We start from the raw sequence: 23,994 nt of genomic DNA on the forward strand, positions 1-23,994 counted from the left end.
GAAAACCAACATCACTGCACCCGTTTACCAAGAAATTTTGGAGCACTTCATGCTTCCTTCTGCTGACCAGCTTTTTAAAGAGGCTGATTTCATTTTCCAGCAGGATTTGGCACCTGCCCACACTGCCAAAAGCACCAAAAGTTGGTTAAATGACCATGGTGTTGGTGTGCTTGACTGGCCAGCAAACTCACCAGACCTGAACCCCATAGAGAATCTATGGGGTATTGTCAAGAGGAAAATGAGAAACAAGAGACCAAAAAAATGCAGATGAGCTGAAGGCCACTGTCAAAGAAACCTGGGCTTCCATACCACCTCAGCAGTGCCACAAACTGATCACCTCCATGCCACGCCGAATTGAGGCAGTAATTAAAGCAAAAGGAGCCCCTACCAAGTATTGAGTACATATACAGTAAATGAACATACTTTCCAGAAGGTCAACAATTCACTAAAAATGTTTTTTTTATTGGTCTTATGATGTATTCTAATTTTTTGAGATAGTGAATTGGTGGGTTTTTGTTAAATGTGAGCCAAAATCATCACAATTAAAAGAACCAAAGACTTAAACTACTTCAGTCTGTGTGCATTGAATTTATTTAATACACGAGTTTCACAATTTGAGTTGAATTACTGAAATAAATGAACTTTTCCACGACATTCTAATTTATTGAGATGCACCTGTATATATACATATTGTTCAGAATCTCACTTTATGCAGGACAAATATTTTTTTATTTGTTAAATCCACAGTTAAACCTTGCTGTACATATAAAGAGCGCATGCACAACACATGATCTTTTAATGCATATAAAGTCCAGATTCACTTTATAATGCTTTAAAAATATCAAGGAAAAATAAAGTGGGAACATGGTATCTACTAATATGCTAATTATTATATAATTAACCACAGTCCTTTAGATTGCATACAATTCATACATATCAAATTGTAGGGAATATTAATCAAGCAACAATACTGAAAAAGAGAAAAACATTCACTGCTCATTTCTGGATAACTTAAAATCAACTGAACACAAAATTAGGATGAGAAATTGCTCATTTTAATTTACAGACCTATAGTCTGATTCATTAAATCAGTAACCTATTAATGTATCAAATCTACAGTATAATCATTCCGTGGCGACAACTGAAGAACAATTATGAATTTCACTTCTACCTGTATTTCCTGGTACCAGTCCATGATTTAATTATTGCCATAAACAACTTCAACAAACTTTAAAGTTGAAAAGATTGTGTTTTTCTGGGTCGGTTGTGTCACTCAGGTCCAATTTAAATTGAAAAGCATGAATTTGCACGTATGCGAGTTGCCGCGCCACTACATATATTTTTTTATCACTTGTAGAGGCATGTTTAATGACTTGTTTAAAGTAAATAAAGGTAATTTAGAACTGAATTTTTGTTTTAAGGCATTATTTGAAGATGTTCAATGACATATGTGCTAACAGAGAAATTATTACAAATGATAACGGAGGTCTGGTAGACCCGATTATCTAGCAGCTATTGTAAACCAGTCCAAAATAAACAGTGAGATTTTATATACTAAAACACAACAATACAGTCACATAATTTCAGATGTGAACATTACTAATCATTTGATAATTTAATAAATGTCGGCCTATACTTCACCCAGAGGGGCACCTCAGCCCATGTGGGCAAAGGAGCAGATGCTCAGGCCAGTGTAGCCATGTTGGAGCGGGATTTAAGCAAACTTTTGTTACCGATGAGCGTGAGTGGTACTTGAGCGGAGTGTCCGCTTGGGCTGTGAGCGGTTGAACGGAGCGCACAAGAATGGAGCGGGTTATTGAGCGGAGTGTCACACCGCTCCACTCCGCTCACATGCTCTGGTTTGTACGCAAGAATGTGTTCTCATCTCGTGTTGTCTCCTCTTGGTAAGTGTGGTTTGTTCTCCGCTGTTTGAGCTGTGTGTTGCCTGTACAGCGACTTTCGCTTACTGCCCCCTGGAGAACAAAGGTGGTACTCCATGCTTGAATTGCTTATCCACCTTTTCCTCTGGGTCTTTCTGGGGAAACGGATGTGGGTGCGACTTCTGCCGGAAGTCGTTCTATAGCATTCGCTAGCTTTGAACCCTTTTTAGACCCTTATTTTTAAATGATGATCTGAGTGCAAATGGTCAGCGCTAAATATAGTTTTAAATGGGGTGCAAAACATTTTGTGATTGGATCACAAGAATGAATGGAAGTACACTGCAACAACAACAGTGTTTACTTGATAATGAAGTAATGCCTCCATTTTGCACTAAGCATCACAGGACGTAGGCAAGGCAAGGCAATTTATTTATAAAGCACAATTAAAAACAACAGGTAGTTGACCAATGTGTAGGAAAAAGGTGGATATGGAAGGAATATTCCTTATTACGGTCTAGGGACATGATTAATTGTGTTAATGTTTTAATGCGTTATTTTTTATATAATTAATCGCACTGAATTTTCGCATTAAATCGACAGTCTAATTATTATTGCTCTGTTGTGTGAAAATAGTTTTACTCCCTGTCAAGTTTAGTTCAGCAGAAAAAAACTACTACTACTACTCACATGGTTCTTCTGAAATGAAAGCAAGTCTGTGGGCAGTTAGGGGTTCTCAAGAGGAGGGGGCAATAGATCATTGAACAGAGGGACAAGATGAGGGCAGATGAGAGCAAAGGTGAACAGCCTAATGAGATATTAATTAATTACAACCAACAGATGAATCAACCATTGAATGAAGAGGTGAAGAGGCTGCCTAAATAGAGCTTATTTATCTGTGTGTGTGTGTGTGTGTGTGTGTGGACTGTTGAGAGTGAGTCATTTAGTGGGTCAAGAGGGTCATCAAAATCAGCTTGGCAAGAAATGACCTCCTCACCTTTGTAATGTCTGACTAATATATATATATATATATATATATATATATATATATATTATATATATATATATATATATATTTGTTCTAATAAGAAGTACTGTAAAAGAAACATAGAAATGAAGGAAAAGTGACTCAAACAGACTCAAATATGCTTATATTAGTTTTAAACTCATAAATTCCTTCTAAAACAAACCCACCTATTTGTATGTTATGTTTTAAGAACAGATGAACAACTCTGCAAGAGTAAAATACGTGATTTCTGAGTGTTTCTGGGCACCTTTAAGTCCATTATAACAAACTGGAAAAAACATGTCACAACCCAAACATTAAAAGATTTAGGCCATTCTATCAAACTGAACAATCAGACAAGAACAGCTACTATAGTCAGAGAAGTCACAGATACAACACTGACTGAAATAAGAGAAACTGTCCAGGCATCAACAATTTCCTCAGCACTGGTTTTGTAGCCTGAAAGCGAAACATTATGTTTAGAGTAAACCAAATAAAGCCCAACACCCAAGTAACTCCATCCCTGCAGTCATGCATGGTGTTGACAACATCATGTTCTTGGGTTTCTTTTGAGTAGGAGGAAATGGAAAGCTTTATGTCATCAAGGATCCAACATAGATGGAGCCAAATACAGACAAATTATTGAGGAAAAACTTGAGCAAAAATTATACAACCTAAATTTAAAGACATACTCCAGAAGACTCAAGACTGTAATTGATGCTAAAGGACTATGTTCAAATTATAAACGGGGGAAACATGAGTGGAGACTTGAATGCATAGGTTACACTTTACATTACTCTTCTTTGTTAAGGGTTTACAAAGGGGTACATTAATGACTATTAAGTCATTTACATATGTATTATAATTTATAAACCAATTATATGCAGTTATGCCAATATGCATAAAACAGGCAACTTTCCTCCAATACTTGCCAAGTAGTGAGGATTTTAACTTGCATGTTATAAATGCTTAATAAATAAACCTATTCATACTTATTTTAATCCAAAATATACTGCTTTCTGCTTTACCAGTTTATACTTTACATTACGGTACTGTAAATTTTCATACTAATGTTGAATAAGTGTTATTAATCATTTATAACATGTGAGGTAAAATGGCTCACTATTTGGCAGGTATTGCATGAAATCACCCATTTTTTTGTTGTTGTTTTTTTTAATGTTTTAATTGCAAATCGGTGATTTATAATGCATTTGTAAATGATTTATTAGACATTTATGAACCCCTTTATAACACCTTAACAAATGAAACAATTTTGGTAAATTGTTACCAATATATACTGAACAGCCACAACATTAAAACCACCGGTCTAATATTGTGTAGGTCACCCTCATGCCGCCAAAGCAGTGCCAACCCGCATCTCAGAATAGCATTCTGAGATGATATTCTTCTCTCCACAATTGTACAGAGCGGTTATCTGAGTTACCATAGACTTTGTCAAACCAGTCTGGCCATTCTCTGTTGACCTCTCTCATCAGCAAGGCTTTTCCATCTGCAGAACTGCCGCTCACTGGATGTTTTTTGTTTTTGGCACCATTCTGAGTAAATTTTAGAGACTGTTGTGTGTGAAAGTCCCAGGAGATCAGAAGTTACAGAAATACTCAAACCAGCCCATCTGGCACCAACTATCATCCATGTGATTATCTAATCAGCCAATTGTGTGGCAGTAGTGCAGTGCATACAATCATGCAGATACGGGTCAGGAGCTTCAGTTAAAGTTCACATCAACCTTCAGAATGGGGAAAAATGTGATCTCAGTGATTTGGACCGTGACATGATTGTTGGTGCCAGACTGACAAAATCTACGATAACTCAGATAACCGCTCTGTACAATTGTGGTGAGAAGAATATAATCTCAGAATGCTATTTTGAGATGCGGGTTGGCGCTGTTTTGGCGGCACGTGGGGGACCTACATAATATTAGGCAGGTGGTTTTAATAATGTGGCTGATCGGTGTATATGACAAAAAAACAGTTTAATTAATTTATGTGTTGAATGTATTGTGTTATTGAGAGAAAAAAAGTGGTATATTTGGAGGAAAAAGAAAGTGTAATGATCAAAGAATACTAATTAGTTACTTCATCTTCCAGACAGTTTATCCATTGAACACATTAAAGCCAGTGATTCCTCCATCTAACTGCAGTGAATCCTCAGCAGAAATCATCATGAGGGGAAACGTGCCTGTGCAGGCCTGCCGTGTGGTGCACATGCCTTTGATGAAGGTGTGTCTCAGGAAGAGAGTTAGTTCCTGGAGGCACGGCCAAAAAGCAGCACAGAGAAGAAAAGACCACGTGTCAGGGAGATCAGGGCCTGTAGAAACAAGCGTCTCAAAGCACTTTCAGGATCAGGTTTCATCTGTAGCCTTCAGCAAGAGAAAACATGTCACAACCCAAACACAAAAAGATTCAGGCCATTCTATCAAATTAAACAACCAGACAAGAACAGCTACTATAGTCAGAGAAGTCACAGATACAACACTGACTGAAATAAGAGAAACTGTCCAGGCATCAACAATCTCCTCAGCACTGGTTTTGTAGCCTGAAAGCGAAACATTATGTTTAGAGTAAACCAAATAAAGCCCAACACCCAAGTAACTCCATCCCTGCAGTCATGCATGGTGTTGACAACATCATGTTCTTAGGTTTCTTTTGAGTAGGAGGAAATGGAAAGCTTTATGTCATCAAGGATCCAACATAGATGGAGCCAAATACAGACAAATTATTGAGGAAAAACTTGAGCAAAAATTATACAACCTAAATTTAAAGACATACTCCAGAAGACTCAAGACTGTAATTGATGCTAAAGGACTATGTTCAAATTATAAACGGGGGAAACATGAGTGGAGACTTGAATGCATAGGTTACACTTTACATTACTCTTCTTTGTTAAGGGTTTACAAAGGGGTACATTAATGATTATTAAGTCATTTACATATGTATTATAATTTATAAACCAATTATATGCAGTTATGCCAATATGCATAAAACAGGCAACTTTCCGGTAGGAATCAGGAATGACCCAATAAGACTAAATGTCCAACTTCATAGCCATCACTTTTTTACTAAACAGAATTACTGGCAAATATGAGGACAGACATCTGAGAAAAACACACTCTTGCTAATTCTGCTAAATTAATACCTATCCAACTTTCCGCTGAACATATTCATGTATGGGGGTTTTGGGGACATTTTCGCGTCCTAGGGGTTGATTTTTATTCAAATTAAAATATAATTATTATTTATTTATTTATTTATTATTATTATTATTATTTTTTTATGAAGGTCACATAAAACTAAATTGGAAACTTTTAACCAATTTTATTTAATTGTGGCACTTTTCAAATGCCTTTTTATGTATAGATTTTTACTGTTTTGGCCTTGTCCCAGAGCCAGACTTTTAATATTTAAACTATGAAAGTCTACTATAAAAAATATTAATTATTACATGTTATCAAATAATCAAAAAAAAAAAAAAGTACAAATATAAACCATTTCATTATTTATTTTGTGAAAATTATTTCTATCACTTCAGTAAGCTTTACGATTTTTTCTTTTTTTTTAAAGTCATGTTTGAAAAAATAAATGAAAATAAATAAGTAAATAAAAATCAAGGTAAATATCTCCTGTGAGCAGAGTGTATTTATTGGCCGTCATTTCCCATAAAGCTGTAATTTTGTTAAATAATGCAAAAAGTGTGAATATTCTGTGCATTTAGGTTACATAAAATGTTAGCTATGAAATTAACTTCAGCAAGACAAATGAGCCAGCAATTTAATTACAATTTTTAAAAAAATGTAATTTCCATCAGTGTCATTTCCAGCACAGAATTCTATAAAACACAATACAGAATTTGAGATGTGCTGGAAATGACACTGGTGGGAATTTTCAAAACAAAAACTACATAAATCTACTGTGATGCATGAACATATTCTGTTGAACATCGCTAGTTGAAAAATGATAATAATTTAAAAAACAATATTAAGAGTGTGAATTTATTTTTTAAATGTGATATTAGTTTCTAGAAATCCACAGTGCTAAAAGTGCCCAAAGCCAGAAACACCCATATGACTAAATGTGTGCTTAAAGAAGACCCAGGTTATTAGTGTCCATTTCTGATCTACATACTGTATATAGCCTTCTTGTGGGGACATAACTGCTGGAAAATATTGCCAGAAATGACCTAAAGCTGAAAAAAATGCTATATTTTAGGGATAGAGTTTGGGTAAATCTATAGTGCCCTATAAGTGCCCAAAATACTGTGAATAATTTACAGATGGTAAAACAATGGTACTATTAATTTTTTCCTTGGTACTAGGCTGATTGATTATCATATTTATTTACCATTGTATTTACATGGTACTTCAAACAATGCAAAGGTTCTAGCATGTCTAAAAAAACTGATTTGATGTTTTTAATGTAATTAAGCCTAATTTAAAAAGACCACAAGAACCTTTCACACATACAGCCTTTTCCAGAAAATTTACTGTGATTTTCAGGTTAGAGGTCATGTGTGAACATGACCCTTTTGAAAATACTGGTAAATTTTGCTCTGGTAATCTCCTTTGATGAGAAGTTGTATCATTACCTATACATTTCCATATTTTTGATGGTATCCCATACATTGATGGTATGTGTGAACAGAGCCATAAGATTACCGGTTTCATTTCGTACAATGTCAGGATACGCTGACGTAAGAAAGTTCTGACAGAGATGACGAATTTACTCCCCGCGGTAACACCGGTGAATCGGAAGTAAGAAAAATGTCAACAAACTGGCCAGATAGTGAAACTAGAGCGCTTCTATTCATCTGAATGGATGAAGAATAGTAAGCGATTCCGTTATGTACGATAAAATTACCTGCCACCTTTGGGAACGCGCAGACCTCTTTGTAGCGATATAAGTACACTTTACTGTGCTTTTTAGCCTTTTAGAATGCTAGTGACAGAATTGTGTTCTCTGTAGTTCATCAGTCTTATTTGCAGGGTTGTGGACTCAAGTCGAATTACTTGGATTTGACTTGGACTCGAGTCACAAATTTGATTACTTGCAACTCGACATAATCGAAGAAGACTTGCGACTTGACTTAGACTTTGACAACAATGACTTGCAAATTGACTTGGACACGGAGTATAAAGACTTTATACTGTTTAAAACCAAATATCAGAGTTGTACATTTAAAAATGTGAAGCAAATCAACGATTCATTTTCCCAATAAACAACTAATTTGATTTTCAAATCTGCATTTTCAAGCTCCACATTCAACCAATCAGAAAACCAACCAATCAACTTCCACGAGAGTAGGACCAAAGACTGCACATTCAAGGATGATACCAAAGGTAATTTCATTTGGATATAAAGAATACAACATCGAAGACAACAAAAGGATTGCAACATGTAAAACCAGTGGCTCAAAAATTACAGACATACTCACAACGTCCAATTTTGTGAGGCATATGAAAACCCACAGACAGAGGTTAGATGAGATCATGTTAGCTGGGTTAGCTAGCTAGCTACTTAGTTCCACAGAGCTCAATGTACTGCAACTACGATTTGGCATGAATTATTTTGCATGCCTCATTGCTGAAACCAGCTAAAAAATGCACTGTGGACCACAGTTAGGGGTGTGGATGTGTCATCCTGTAGGGTTTCCACCCATCCCGTAAAATACACGACTTGTCCCATTTTTAAGCTGGTCAGATGGTGTCACGCCAAAATTGCTCCAGATCGTTAATTTAAAATTAAAAAGGAAATTTTGCCTACGGTGGGTAAGGGATTGTCCACACATCATGCTAAAACTTGCAGATACTGTGGAGGGTGTGTTAAGGGACCGTCTGAAAAGTCCACACATTGTGTTAAAATGTGCTAATAATGTGGAGGGTGTAATTACTATAGTAATTAATACACTGACACTAATTTGGGCAAAGAAAACTAATAACTTGTTTAAGACTTGACTTGGGACTTGACTTTGACTTGCCTGTCTTGACTTGGGACTTGACTTGAGACTTGAATGTAAAGACTTGAGCAAGGGCGTAGCACCAAATATTGGACCCCGGGCACAGAACTATTTTAGGGCCCCCTGACTAATTTGGATTGGTAGTGGGGATAATATCCAGAATAAACATTTTAGATGGATATTTAACAGTGCTAATTCGTAACTTTTAATTTTCAAATGCAAATATTATTAGAATGATGCAATGCATGATAAAAAACAAAACAAAGCAATTTCCATTAAACTTAAATTTCTTAAAAGAAATTCTATCGCAGCGTATGCTGTTAAATATGAGGGGGCCTTCTAACCTTGTAAGTAACCCTTCTAGGTACAATTTTGAAATTTTAATTTTACAAATTATATAGGGTCAGTTTTTTATCATATTGGTTGCATTGTAGCTTTTGAAGAACTGTCAAATTCTGTATACTCCATCAATAAATGTCTGGAAATTGCATTTATTATTTTGGATTTATATGTGTTACATGTTTATTGTTTAAATGCAAAATTATTTACATTGATACTCTGAACACATGCTAAATCGGTATCCTTTTAAATAACAATGAGATCCGAGTGCAAAAACAGGTGATTTTGTTCCTCACACTTTCTTTTGGTGGCTTAATGTAAGGAAAATTTCACATGTATCTCATGGAGTGCTAAAAAATAACATTTAGGCATCATAGATAAACATCTAATGGTAAATTTTGCACTGAAGTAAAATATGTTTATACAGTAGATGCATGAGTAGAGGCAGATGTTGACAGTTTGATTTGAATTGTGCACATCACTTTATTAAGCAAGCATCTGATTGTTGTTCATTGTTTAATAAATAGCCAAGTGTGTAATGATGCAGTTGCTAATAATGATACCTACCACCTGGTGAATATTTCCCTTTTTATTTTCTTGTCAAAAGTACACAAAAAAATTCTCGCATTTGGTGCGTGCCAAGTGTTAATTTTGAACGATGTTTACATGAATATCAAACAAATATTCACCCAAGTAGCTATGTTGACAGGAATGGTTTACTTTTCTTCTTAAATAAATGAATAAATTGTCGACTACCTCGCACTGTTTCTCCATTCCTTTTTCTGTCCGATTTTGGATTCATTTCTGTAGATACATTAACGGACTAAGAAAATTACATCATGAGGTGTACTCAGTTTGGACCGTGTGCTGGCTGATGGACAGACCACTTTCGCTTTTGTTGAGGGGGAGTGGGGGGTCACTAACATGGAAGGAGACAAGACAGATTATAGGGGAACTTCCCATTTTTACAGGTGTAAATGTAATAATAAAAATAGAAAACATCACCAACATTACCGACCGCATACATTCAGAACTCAGATACAAATTAATACCTCGTCATGTTTTCAAACAAGAAGCCTACATTTCCGACACAGCCGTGTAGATATTATTTCTGGCAAATGACGTCACAGAGTTTATCAGCATTTGGCGCTGATGTGTGAATGGTACTAACAAAATGGAAAAAAAGATATAAAGTCATTACTTGTAAATGTAGGCAACCACATGCAAAGGCAACGCAATGATTTTCCTGTAATTTACCTGATTGGATGTGTAAAGGGCTAGTGATACAGTAAATCCCCATTTAGACAGCTACTATACTATACAATTTCCTCAGAATTTCTGACTGAGAACAAGGAGCGCTTCGCTCATGCCTCAAGAACTCTTGAGTCTTGTAGTGCAGCTAGTGTTCGCAATGTCTCGTTCCCTTCGTCTCAGGGAACCAAGGTTACGTACGTAACCGAGACGTTCCCTTACGACTCAGTACACTTGACATTGCATAGTTATGTATATGGGGAACAGAATCCCATCACGCCGCACTACACGACATAACTTCCCAGAGAGGAAACGTGGCGGCGCAGTCTTGTGGGACGGTGACCGACATGAGCATGCCGCAGGGAGTGATCCTCGTAATGGCCAGGAGGAGAGCACTCACAACGAATATATGAAATGAACTATAGTCATATAGTATGAATTAACTCCTTATGAACCCAGTCGGGGAGGGAGTTAATTTACAATGAAAGTGCTTGCAACTTTATGGTAAATTATAATGGCCTGACTGCAGGTGGTTGTGCAAATGATGGGGAAGCCGTACTTAAAGGGAAGGGCATAAGTATATATATATTTGGCTAATGAATAGCAAGTGCTCTAAACAGAGAGGACTTGTGAAAAAAGAGATGTTACGTCTAGGTTGTAAAACCTTGTGAATTTGTTTAGAGAGGACCATCCTGCTGCAAAACCTATGTCTTGTAAGGACACACCATTCATCCATGCCCATGAGGAAGCCATGCCTCTAGTTGAGTGTGCTTTAACACCAATTGGGCAAGTCTTACCCTGTGACTCATAAGCCAGGGTAATTGCATCGACAATCCAGTGAGAGAGCCTTTGCTTGGAGATGGACATTCCTTTTGTGCATCCTCCATAGCATATAAAGAGCTGATCAGACAGTCTGAACTAGCAAGTATGCTCAACATATGCATGCAGTGCCCGTACAGGGCATAACAATGCAATGATTGTTCCTCATCCTAATTAAATGGAGTAGGGAAGAAGGCCTGAAGGTGAACCACCTGCGCTTTGACGGGCGTGGTTAGGACCTTGGGTTCATAGCCTTTCCTGGGTTTGACAGTGGCTCTTGAAAGACCGGGGCCAAACTCCAGACATGAATTGTCAATTGATAGTGAATGCAGGTCACAAACCCGTTTTACTGAGGCCAGAGCCAGCAGTAGTGTGGTCTTAACGGAGAGCATGCGCAGTACAACAGAGTCCAAATGGGGGCCCTGCGAGAGCTTTTAGGACTAAAGTTAAATCCCAAGTTGGGACTGTAGCCGGCCGAGGTGGGTATAATCGTCTTGCTCCTTTAAGGAACTTTATGATTAAATCATGCTTGCCTATAGAGGCGCTGCCTTCATGTGCGTGATATGCAGATATAGTTGCCACATACACTTTGAGCATTGATGGGGTGAGTCCTGTGTCTAATCACTCTTGAAGAAATATTAGAATTTCATGTATGGGCCAATTTACTGGGTCCTTGCCATGTAAGAGGCACCAATCAGTGAACACTTTCCATTTTAGTGCGTAGAGGCACCTCATGGACGGTGCTCTGGCTTGTAAAATGGTGTTCATGACTGAACTCGTCAGGGGCCACACATGCAGGTTCCACAGCTGGGGCTGGGGATGCCAGATTGTGCCTCGTGCCTGAGGGGAGATCCCTCCTCAGTGGTATTTCCCATGGTGAGTAAACTGTACAGCATCTCCATCGTTTCTGGAAGCCATGGCTGGTTGGGCCATTTCAGTGCAACTAATAGAACCGTTTCCTTGGCCTCTCTGACTTTGCATATGACAGAGTGAATAAGGCATACCGGGGGAAACTTATATTTGCATTTCACCGGCCATTTGTGTACCATTGCATCTGTTCCCAGCGGGGCTTGGGACTTTGAATAACAGAGGGGACAGTGGGCATTCTCCACTGAGGCAAATAGATAGATTTCTACTTTGCCGAATATTTCCAAAATCTTCAGTACAGTTTGAGGATGAAGTCTCCATTCGCCCGGTATCACCCCTTAACATGACAAAAGGCCCGTGCTGTAATTCAGGTGGCCTGGGACATATGACACTCTCAGGGAGAGATGATGCTCGCTCCATAGGAGGAGGCGATGCGTCAGTCTCAACAGTGGTGGTGAATGAATTCCGCCTTGGCTGTTTATATATGCCCCAACTGTCATGCTGTCTGAGCACTGAGGACATGACAGCTTGCTATTTCTGACTGAAAGCCTTTAAGGCTAGAATTACAGCTGATAGCTCTAAGCGGTTGATGTGCCATTCCCTCCTCGCACCTGTCCAGGTGCCAAAAGTCGGGCATCCATCGCACACCACCCCCCAACCTGTGTTGGAAACATCCGTGGTCACCACTTTCTGCCTGACGACTTGGGACTTCGAGTACCAGAGGGGACAGTGAGTATTCTCCACTGAGGCAAATAGATCGATTTCTGCTTTGCCAAATATTTCCCAAATCCTCAAAACAGTTTGAGGGCGAAGTCTCCTGAATTCCACCTTGGCGGTTTATATATGCCTCAACTGTCATGTTGTCTGAGCAAACCAGGACATGACAGTTTGATATTTCTGACTGAAAAGCCTTTAAGGCTAGAAATACAGCCGATAGCTTTAGGCACTGTGTGACAACTTGCCCCAGCGTTACACCTCACTGGTAAAATGCAGGAGCTGTCTGTGGTGCTAAAGCAGTTATACAGCGGCGTGATATAGTGATGCGGATGCCGCCGCCACAAATCCCAATGCTTTCTGAAACAGTTTCAGTGGAAGTGTTCTCCCCAGTTTGAATTGAGACGGACACTGTAGAATGGCTGAAGCAGTAAGTCTCTGTGCTGGCATAACAAAGCCTCTGATTGCGCCAGTAACAGCCAATAATCAACGCAGTTAAAGATGCGTGTGCCGCTCAGTCTCAGAGGGGCGAGAACCGCATCGATGCGCTTTGTGAATGTGCAAGTAGCCAGAGACAGTCCGAAGGGCAGGACTTTGAATTGATACGCTGTTTCCTCAAAAGCGAATTTCAAAAACATTCCGTGATGTCGTACAATTTGGATATGAAAGTACGGATCCTTCAGATCTATCGACGCAAACCAATCGTGTGGGCATACATGCGATAAGATCAGTTTCTGAGTAATCATTTTGAATTGGTGCTTTATAAGTGCGTGATTTAAATGTCTCAGATCCAGGATTGGCCGAAGCCAATAACGAAGAAAATAACGGCTGTAAAACACTTTTTGTGCTTGATAATTTGGCACAATCTCTATCGCGTTTTACACGATGAGACTATGTATTTTGGCTCGTGACACTGGCACGTCTTCGGACAAAACCGTGGAAGACAGAACGCTGTTGAAACGGGATGGCCGGTGTGCAAAATTGGATCGTATAACCATGTTCGATCGTTTTTGCACCCATTCTGAAAAACCTCTTTCGTTTGCTCACTGTATGTTATGATGCGACACTCACTAAAAAGGGAAAAAGGGGCTCTTTATTGAGAATGTGTGAGCAACTCGTGCATTTGCAATGAATGCTGTATTCTTTTTTGCACTTATTGCATTTTTTTATTGCATTTACTTAAGTGCAAGACACAGAAACAACATTTTGAACAATACTGTGAACAACAATATTCCTTTCCTGACAAACAATAGTGGGGAGATAGGGAACAGTGTTTTATGTTTCCAATCGAGTCTTTTTTGGAGCAGACCCAGAGGGAACCGCGGGCTCTGCATTCCGCTTCAAAGGGTTGTGCCCGTCAGGAGTGTTTTTGCTGCGCGTGCTGATACACTGGTGCCGGTGAGGCAGCAGGTATGGGGCTTTTAGTCAGGTGCTGGCTCGAAACAGAGCGAGGGCGAACCAGCTGTGGTATACTCCGTTTGGGCATAAAGTGTCTCATAGCCTGTGACTGCTGCTGAATCACGATGTAACGCTCATCAAACTTATTCACAGAGCCTCCAAAGAGGCCAGCTGGAGACACTGGAGCATCCAAAAGAGTGGCTTTTTCCTTATCACTCATTTCTGTGAGGGTCAGCCATATACATCGATCCAGAACTGCCAGGTTGACCATGGACTTTCGTGGTGTGCAGTGCTAAATCTGTAGTGTTGCAGAGCTCTTTGAATATCTCTGGATCGAAACCGTGCTCGTCCATTTGCCTGAGGAGCTTGGCTTGAAATTCCTGGCGCACCGCCATTGTGTGGAGTGCTGATCCAGCTTGTTCTGCTGCTGAGTAAACTTTTCCCGCCAGTTGCGGACGTTTGTCAACACGGTTTGGAAGGATGTATACGCCATGATTTCCACACCCTGTTACTCACTGGGCAGAGGTGTGCTGCTTTAATAACCGTTTTCTTCCCTGTGATCCACATTAAAGAGGATGGCGTCACTGCGCGAGCACGCCGTATAAGGTTGCGCGGCAGGACTTGGATAGTTCGTTATGAACTTCGGGGAAGAATGGGGCAGATTGGCGGGATGCTGCCGTTTGACACGTCTGGACTGCTGGAACCATTCATCGAGGCGAGACTGTTCAGGTTCCTCTGGGGGAGACCACTCAAGGTGAAGCTCTTCGACTGCCCTCGTAAGTACGCGGAGCATTAGAGATTACAGGTGAGCTAGATTTCACCTACCTTACAAAATACCACTATAGCTATAATAACAAAATGTTTGTCCTGTTTTTGACTTGTTACTGCATTTTCCCTGTTGCCTTTCAGTTTTCAAAATACATAAATCGAGTTATAAGCTGTGAAGTTATAAAATGGCATCCACAGAATTCACATGAAATGTAGAGTTTAAAGGTTTTTTCTCTCCCCTTTTCTCCCCAATTTCGAATGCCTAATGCGCTATAAGTCCTCGTGGTGACTTAGTGACTCACCTCAATCCGGGTGGCGGAGGATGAATCTCAGTTGCCTCCATGTCTGAGACCGTCAATCCATGCATCTTATCTTAGCTTGTTGAGTGCGTTACCGCGGAGATGTAGTGCGTGTGGAGGCTTCACGCTATTCCCCGTGGCATCCACGCACAACTCACCACGCGTCCCACCGAGAGCGAGAACCACACATTAAAGCGACCACGAGGAGGTTACCCCATGTGACTCTACCCTCCCTAGAAACCGGGCCAATTTGGTTGCTTAGGAGACCTGGCTGAAATCACTCAGCACGCCCTGGATTCGAACTCGCGACTCCAGGGGTGGTAATCAGCATCAATACTCACTGTGCTACCCAGGCCTCTGAGTTTAAAGGTTTTTAACATGTTTACAAAATTACCCAGAAACTACCAACTATCCACACTACCTCTATTTCCTAAATGAATAGGCCTACCTTGTCCATGATAAGTATATGTTGTATTTGGCCATCACCATGTGATTGTTGCTCTGAAGCCACTGCCAATAAGAATGTTGGAGGCTCCTCCAAGTATTTTGATAATTTCACCAAAAATGTACAGTGCTTTAAAGGTACTTATATGTTTTATTTATCAGCATGTGCTTTCCTTGGGAATCGAACCCAAAACCTTCATCCCATGTACATGAACCCAAGTAATTTTATTTCTTTGTTTTTAAATTGAAATAAATTTGTTCTTACAAGGACGGCCTGACAGAATCCTCTTGAGGAGGAATGGACCAATGCAATATATTCCAAGACATCTGGCCCTCAAATGATTATCATACTGGTGCCAAATCCTAAAAACAACAAGAGTCAACAGGAAATGGAAGCACACACCACAATAATTATAAGTTAGGCCTTTCCAACTGAAGAAAACTAAAAAAATTCAGCTCAAAAATGACACATGCGTGACCAGTCTGAACTTTCTGGCGGATGTAAGAGCGTCCTCCATGGGGCGTATTCCACTCCAAAGCTCTGGATTAATGATCTTCAGAGCAGTTTGTCTTCAACCCTGTGTGACAGACTTGCCATAAACACAGCAGGAAGTAGGCTGAGGTTAGGAGACAAGTTCTTCTGGTGGAATGTGAACTGATCTCTGGAGGTGAAGAAAAGCTTTCTCAGGAGATAACATCTCAGGACAAAGTGTCTTGCAGTATTGATTGTGATTGATAACATCAAGGTAATCTCACAATGTTGCTTATTCTGGCCACAAACTGCATACTTTGACAGGAAGACACCAACCATCATCCATTCCTCTTGTTTGTTTTTTTTTACGTGCCGTTATATATAGATTATAACACCAATAATAGACTACTGTTAAAAAAGAAAGAATTTAAAAACAGGCACAGCAGTCCCCATACATGTTTGTACAGAAAACATTCTAAAACAATTTGTAGCTATAGACTGTGTTCAGAATTTTTGCCCCACCAAAAGGAAAGGCTCCGATACACTCACGGCAATGAACATCTTCGCTCTGAGTTAGAAAGAAGGTCAAAACAGTCAAGCAACGGAATGCTGTTTACGAACATTCGGATACCGGCCACCCAACTGAAGGAAGCATTTAGAGGAGCATTTCAATATGAGAAGCACACTGTCCTTTCAACAGGCTACATGTAAAACATCAACTAATATGACATTAGTGTTCTCAGTGATTCCTCATTCTATCAGTAAAAGATGCTGTTTTTACCACTCAACAAATATTTAAAGTAATATACAGTATATGCAGTAGATAATGTGTAATTTATCATATTTGCATTCTGCATTTATTAGTTATTGCAGTTATTGTATTTTATAGACTTATAGACTATAATGCAGAAAAAACAAGAAACAAATCACATGACATGGTCGTGGAAAATATCTATATGCGAATGATCAGTGAACGGACTGTGGGCATATCAATTGTTTAACTTCATCTGGAATATCCAGTTACGCTAGCTTTGATTGGGTGCCACTCAGAAAAAAAAAAAAAAGGGACTGTTTGCATCCCAAAAAGTGAGCGGAAACATCACCACCTCCCTGACTGGCTGTAGGTTCCTGTTGGGCTTTGCAGCGGTTCTAAACAGCTTTAAATTACTGCTTCTGTTTCACAAGGTCAAGAGCTTTTTTTCTCCCCTTACTTCTGGCTCTGCATTAAAATCACTGCTGTACACTTTCAGTCTTTATTTGTCTATCTTTTGTCTGTAACTTTCCCTCTCTTTCTTTCTCTTACCCTCTACACCCCCTTGTGCTTTAATGACTTACATATGTTACTCATTTATGTAGGGTGACTGACTGTGATTTATAACTATAACACAAAGACTCCCAAAAAGCAGTTTCTTTTCTATCTTTCCGGACTTCTATGCCATGGCCTCTTCACCTGCAGTTTTAATCAAGTAGAATGTGCAAAACAAGACATTTAGCTTTGCTCTTCAGTCAAACAGAGGATCTTTAATGAATAATCAATTGATGATATGAGTGGGAATGCAAGTTATCCCAAGGAAGATTAAAGGAAGCTGACTAGAGTTTTCAACTACTTATGGTGAAAGACTGAGTCAAAGAAGTCATTTGAAGGAGGAAGAAAATATATAGCAGAGAATATGTCTGTAGGGAGGGTGGAGACACAGTTAAACATTCCTGGCGTAAAGAATTACACACCACTTGTCATTAAATGCCCAACCCTTAGGACACAAATACTTCACAGCACACTCTCTCTTTTCTGAACTATTCTCTTTGCTCCTTACACACCCATAGGGAAGACAAATCACAAATGAGATCTCTTTAAAATCTCAATTGTTTTTCCTAGACAGCAATTATATTAGATGGAAAGCAAATGGAGCCCTTGAGTGTAATGCTTTTTAGATGTTTCTCCTGAGATAAAGACACCAGTAATCTCACATGTGTCTCCTTTGGAGTTTCAAAAGAAAACTAGGTATGGAACTATGTTAAAGAATTGCCAGGAAACCAAAGTCTGCAATAAAAAGTCATGAACTGGAATATTTCTCATCAAATTCTCCTTAGACTCTATGTCAACAATTGACTCATTTTTGTCTATTATTTATTTATTTTTTATTTTTTATTTTTTTATCTCTCCAAAGGAGTTTTAGGAGAAACATCTGAGACTTGTTTGATAATTAAATCAGACAGTTTAAGAGATAGTTCACCCAAAAATAATAATTATTTCATCATTTACTCACCCTTATGCCGTCTCAAACTCTTATGACTTTTTTTTTCTGCGGAACACAAACAACTATGTTTTGAATGATTTACAATGTCTGCAGTGTTGGGTTAGTTACACAAAAAAGTAATTCAATAATTACTACTCTAAAACTGTAATCAGATTACTAACTTTACTGATTACATGATTTTAAAAAATCACTTAATTAATTACTTTATAATTAGATTACACCCAACACTGGATGTCTGTTTATCCATACAATGCAAGTCAGTGGGGTCCAACACTTTCAAGCTCCAAAAAGGACAAAATAATCCAAGTGATTCGAGTGGTAATATGGATTTAAATTTTGGTCTGTTTCTCACCCAAAGCAATTGTATCACTTCAGAAGACATGGATTAAACCACTTAAGGATAACCACTCAAGGATTACCAAAATAATTACCATTATTCTGCCTTTATGTCCTTTTTTGGAGCTTGAAAGTTTTGGACTCCATTGACTTAGATTGTATGGACAAACACAAATCATCCATTTTTCTAAATATCTTCTTTTGTGTTCTGCAGATGAAAGAAAGTCATCTGAGTTTGAGAGGGCATGAGGGTGAGTAAATGGAGAGAGAATTATTATTTTTGGGTGAACTATCCCTGTAAGTACCAACATTTGAAGTATCCTCAGTTTTAAAAGAGCAACCATTGAGCAATAACATACAATAAAGGTGAAGAAGTTTGCTTAAATTCCTACTAAAACTCTATGAAGACTGGGCAACTCAATCTGCAAACTCTTCTTTTCATCTCAGTGAGGGTGAGACAGCCAAACAGTGTTTAATGAACAACCTCAAATGTCTCATTCTCATGCAGCCTAGTTCGGTGTGTATTAGTGCAGTCACACACTGTTTCTTGGTAAGCCCTTCTGTAACTTCACAACAAACACACAACCAAACACACACATCTGAATAATCAAAATCCAAAATAACTCAAACACTTTTTGATGATAGATTCTTGGAGAAGAAACCATGTAAACATTTTTTAGTAAGGTTACGTAACAAAGTGCTTCATGGTTTTATTTAAGTCAAAATGATAATTTAGCATGATTAAATGAATCCAACCTTACTGCATTAAATTACACCAATGAATGTATGTTATAAGGGTCTGATCATAAAGAAATAACCCCTTCAGGTAACATAGGCACAGTTTAACTTTTTAAATAGAAAGAGAATGAGGTAGAAAATGTCCAAAAATTTAAGAATGTGCTTACCTTTGCTTTTTGAAGAGTTAGTTTGTCTTGAGACCGTGACTGGAGAGTTGAGGTAAACTCAGTTTAGGTTGTCATAGTTTTGTTGGAATTTCACTGCAGACTTCTGCAAAGAAATGGACTCTGTTTAAGATTCAAACTTTCTGCTGGAAGTTCCTAGCTCATTAATGTCTCATTTGTCATTTCCGTCTCCTCTAAACTCAAATCTCAGTGTAAGTGAAAAAGAAACAGCCGCCAGTTCTGGCGTGGATCCTCCCCTTGTTCTCCTCTTCCCCCTAAACTTCTCTTGCGTTCACAGTCTCCCTCCCCGAATGTGTGTTGGCTTGCAGAACACACACACACACACACACACACACACACACACACACACACACACACACACACACACACACACACACACACACACACACGAGAGATTGGGGGATGGGGCCGAAACAATACCAGCAGCACAGATGCCTTCACACCAGTAATCATGGAGCAACATGACAGAGTCTGATGAGTTGACTGAGTTTGCAGACAAGGAAAATAACCAAAACAACACTTTAAAATACTGTGTAGCTCACATTTCTTCTCAATTGCATAGATTCCTCCCCATATGAAAGAAAAATCACAAATGAAATCTCTGTAAAATATAATTTATTTCTCCTGGAAAAAAATGAGAATAATTGAGGAGCAAATGAGTCTCCATTCGCTCTTCATTTAATCTCATTAACCTCTGATTTTTCTCCTGAGATGAAGACCACAGCAATCTTAAATGTCTCCTTTAGAGTTCTCAAGAGGTCTCAACAATGTTTCAAAACTGTGCTCAAATGTGCCAAGATTCAAAAGCCTTTCACACATTTCAGAGACCAAATTATCTGATCTATGCTATCAGGGGTGGAAAAAGTACTCATAAGTGAAAGTAAATATACAACATCAATATACTACTTTAGTCAAATGAAATAGTGCATGGTTTTAAAATAACTTGAAGGGTCACACATTTTTTGAGATACTAACAGATATGTACAGGTTCCACGTCATTGAAAACAATTATAGCACTCATTTAGTTAATTGTTAAGGGTAAAGTGGTAGTAGAGTAGGCTAACCTGGGTAAAGTGGTAGTAGAGTAGGCTAACCTGTCATTCGAGTCTGAGCATTTCTCCACATTATTCATGAGAAGGAACGCTTCCATCCAATCACTGTGCTGCCTCATGAGCTTGCAAGCCTCACATTACAGCAGATCAAACGTGGTTCCTGGCTTGTACAAGTTCAACAGCACTCACGATACAGAAAATTCAAACCCATTCATCTTATAAAAATCGACCCATCCAGAATGACACTTTAAACCACATAATTGAGTCTCAGACAGGAAATATTGGATACAATCAATGACAGGGCATTTTATTCAGAAAATAAGTTATAGCTCACAGAACTGAACATGAAGATTGTTGATAGCTTGGTTGCAACTGGAGACCACTTCAGTTCCTTTTAAAAGCAAGCCGGCATGTTGCTACCAAATGTTCTGGTACCCTGACATTGGCCTCATTCTGCTGAGTTACTGACATTTTTGCATCAATTCAAATATGCATACCTTCCTCTGTGGTGAAACCATTTGTGCATTGCATCAGCAGCTTAGTAGACCCAGGTTCTTGTCGTGCATAATCAGGATGAAATTGTGTTTGTAATCAGTGACGAGTGCAATTTGGAGGTTCCCTTTTTCCCTCTAAAGCCCAAAGTGTACTTCGGATTTGATGTGAATGCTTAGCGTCTGCATACAGTCGAACACTCATCCTTTCAAAGTATACCTCATTTGGCTGTGTGTGCATACACATTCGGTTTACAAATTTAGTAAAAAAGCTACTTAAGTACAGTTACAAAGTGATTATACTTATTTACTTCACTGTATGCTATACACATACATTTTATTGCTCTATAATCTATACTACTGCATGTCAGTAACTGAATAATTTGTGTGTATTTTTAGGAATTAATATATATATTGTTTGGACAAACACAACACAAACATTCTGTTGTATCTATAACTCAATCCCAGTGTAGTACAGAGCGCTTTTAGTCACATGATCTCTGGCCAGACAACTTTAAGGCATTAGTTCATTGGTCTTCTGAAAAAACAGGAATGTTGCATTACATAACATGGCTTTGTATGTGCTGTGTGATAGTTGAAAACATGTCGTAGTTAATGATTTACTGCGGCCTGTGCCTGCTATTGTTCCCCTCCCTGATACTGACAATTGAGACCAGCTCTCATGAGTCTAACACATCAACATATCACTGATATACAAAGTGATAGTACAGAGTAAAGAGAAAATAGCTATTCATTATTAGCTATACTGGATAATTCTATAAATGCCTTGTTTGTTTTTGTCGTAATCTTACATGTAATTCTTGTAGGCCTACTTATTGTAGCCAGGACAAAAACACATTTCTTGATGCTACACTTGAAAGAAAATTAAATTTGGGATTTTCTCTTAAAGTTAATTATATTTTGTATGAGTGTTACATGTATATATTTCCCTGCCAAAGAATTTGGCTTAATTTGAATCACTAAGGAGCGTGTTTGACAGGAACGCCATCTACAGGTGAACTTGTTATATTGCTGGATGTGGCTTTTAGTTGCCATGTCAATAAAATACCTAAGACAGGTTTTAATGTAATTAAAAATTAATGGTTCACCAAAATTATTGTCTTTTAAAAATCAACATCCGGACAGGTTAGGGTTAGGGCAAGATTTTGCCACATGGAGAGTACTCGCACAGAGTAAATCCCTGTTTCTTCACTGATACATTTATTTGTTACTGAATGTATCATTTGGCTTGTTGAAACATGTTTATGTTTACAGTCTAATGACTGTACTTTGACCCCCACAGGTCAAGTTCATCCACCTCTCTTATCAAATCTCTCATTGATTCCTGCTGCAGGGAACACAACATTTCTTCACTGTAGCAGACACTTTTATCATTTTACTGGGTTACTTGCACATTTATTGTTTTTATTTTTCAAATGGGTTAGTCATGAACATGTATCAGCTCTAGAAAATCAACTCTATATCAGTAGAGTCATACTTAGTCAATAATCAAACAGTTCATACTATATTCATAAATATTAGCATGAGTATATTCTTTTAAGGCATAATCGAATGTTTTTTTTTTTTTTTTTTTTTATCAAACCGCACAATGATGACTCTAAGACATTACAGATATTATCTTGTTTTTCTGTTACAGCATAATTTACTGCAAAGCTACTTTGAAATGATGTGTGTTGTGAAAAGCGTTATACAAATAAAAATGACTTGATTTGACTTCACTGTGCGCAGGACCAGGATATTATTGTAATGTATTGTAGTAGTGTTGTGTTGTAGAATTACAATGATTAGCTGTGTGTAAATTACAGTAATCTCACACATTAACGCATTAATGTGATGTCCACAATACTATGCTGACGCTTATATTCCAAGCATGTACTTTGACATGAAAAAGTTTTTATTTATTTATTTTTATTTACTTTCTGGTTCATTTGATCATTCAATGGGGTTCATTAATGACTAATATTTGTAATAATTACAAATGCATTATCAATCACTGATATGCTGATATAACACCACGAATCATGCAATACTTGCCAAATAGTCATATTACTCAGAAACATAAAATGCCCTAATTCATAATTTATGTCACACTGCAGGAAAAAATTATTATTATAGTGAGATTAAAAGGACGGATTAAGTCATTTTGCTACAGTCTACTTTGTGTTTATATTCATTACTGTAACATCTTGACTCGTGTTGTCACTTTCCTTGTTATGTTGATGTCAAATGAATGGTTTTGTCTAGTCCTAGTGTCATGAATCCCGCCTTTATTGTTCCTCCCGCTCACCACCAGAGGGCTCCATCACCTGGGGATTGACTTTAACTCTCTGGACTCCATTTCCCATAATCCCCGTACCTGTCAATGATTACCTGTTCACCTGTTTCCAATCCATTCCGCTATTTAAGACACTCATTGCAAAGTCTTGTTTTGCCCTGGCTGACATTTCTGAGCGTTCTCTGTGTTTATTGCATTACCTGTGTATGATGCTGGACTGTTCACCCTGTTTTGTTTGGGGGGATTTTTTCCCCTTTTTCCAGTGCACTTTTTTTTATTTATTTTTTAAGTCCTCGTGGTCGCGTAGTGATTCGCCTCAATCCGGGTGGCGGAGGATGAATCCCAGTTGCCTCCGCGTCTGAGACCATCAACCTGCGCATCTTATCACGTGGCTTGTTGAGTGCGTTGCCACGG

The 23,994-nt window shown here is 38.4% G+C and overlaps 1 protein-coding gene across 1 annotated transcript in view; it reads right to left on the minus strand.

Annotated features, from left to right (window-relative positions):
* LOC127442854 (tensin-3-like) overlaps positions 1-19,943 on the minus strand; it is an 84,030-nt gene extending 64,087 nt beyond the window's left edge. The window contains exon 1 of the mRNA XM_051701093.1: positions 19,724-19,943. The gene's annotated coding sequence lies outside the window, so the exon portion shown is untranslated. The remainder of the gene's footprint in view (positions 1-19,723) is intronic.
* Positions 19,944-23,994: the final 4,051 nt, after the last annotated feature.

This window comes from Myxocyprinus asiaticus, chromosome 6, assembly GCF_019703515.2.
Source record: "Myxocyprinus asiaticus isolate MX2 ecotype Aquarium Trade chromosome 6, UBuf_Myxa_2, whole genome shotgun sequence".
Classification (NCBI taxonomy): domain Eukaryota; kingdom Metazoa; phylum Chordata; class Actinopteri; order Cypriniformes; family Catostomidae; genus Myxocyprinus; species Myxocyprinus asiaticus.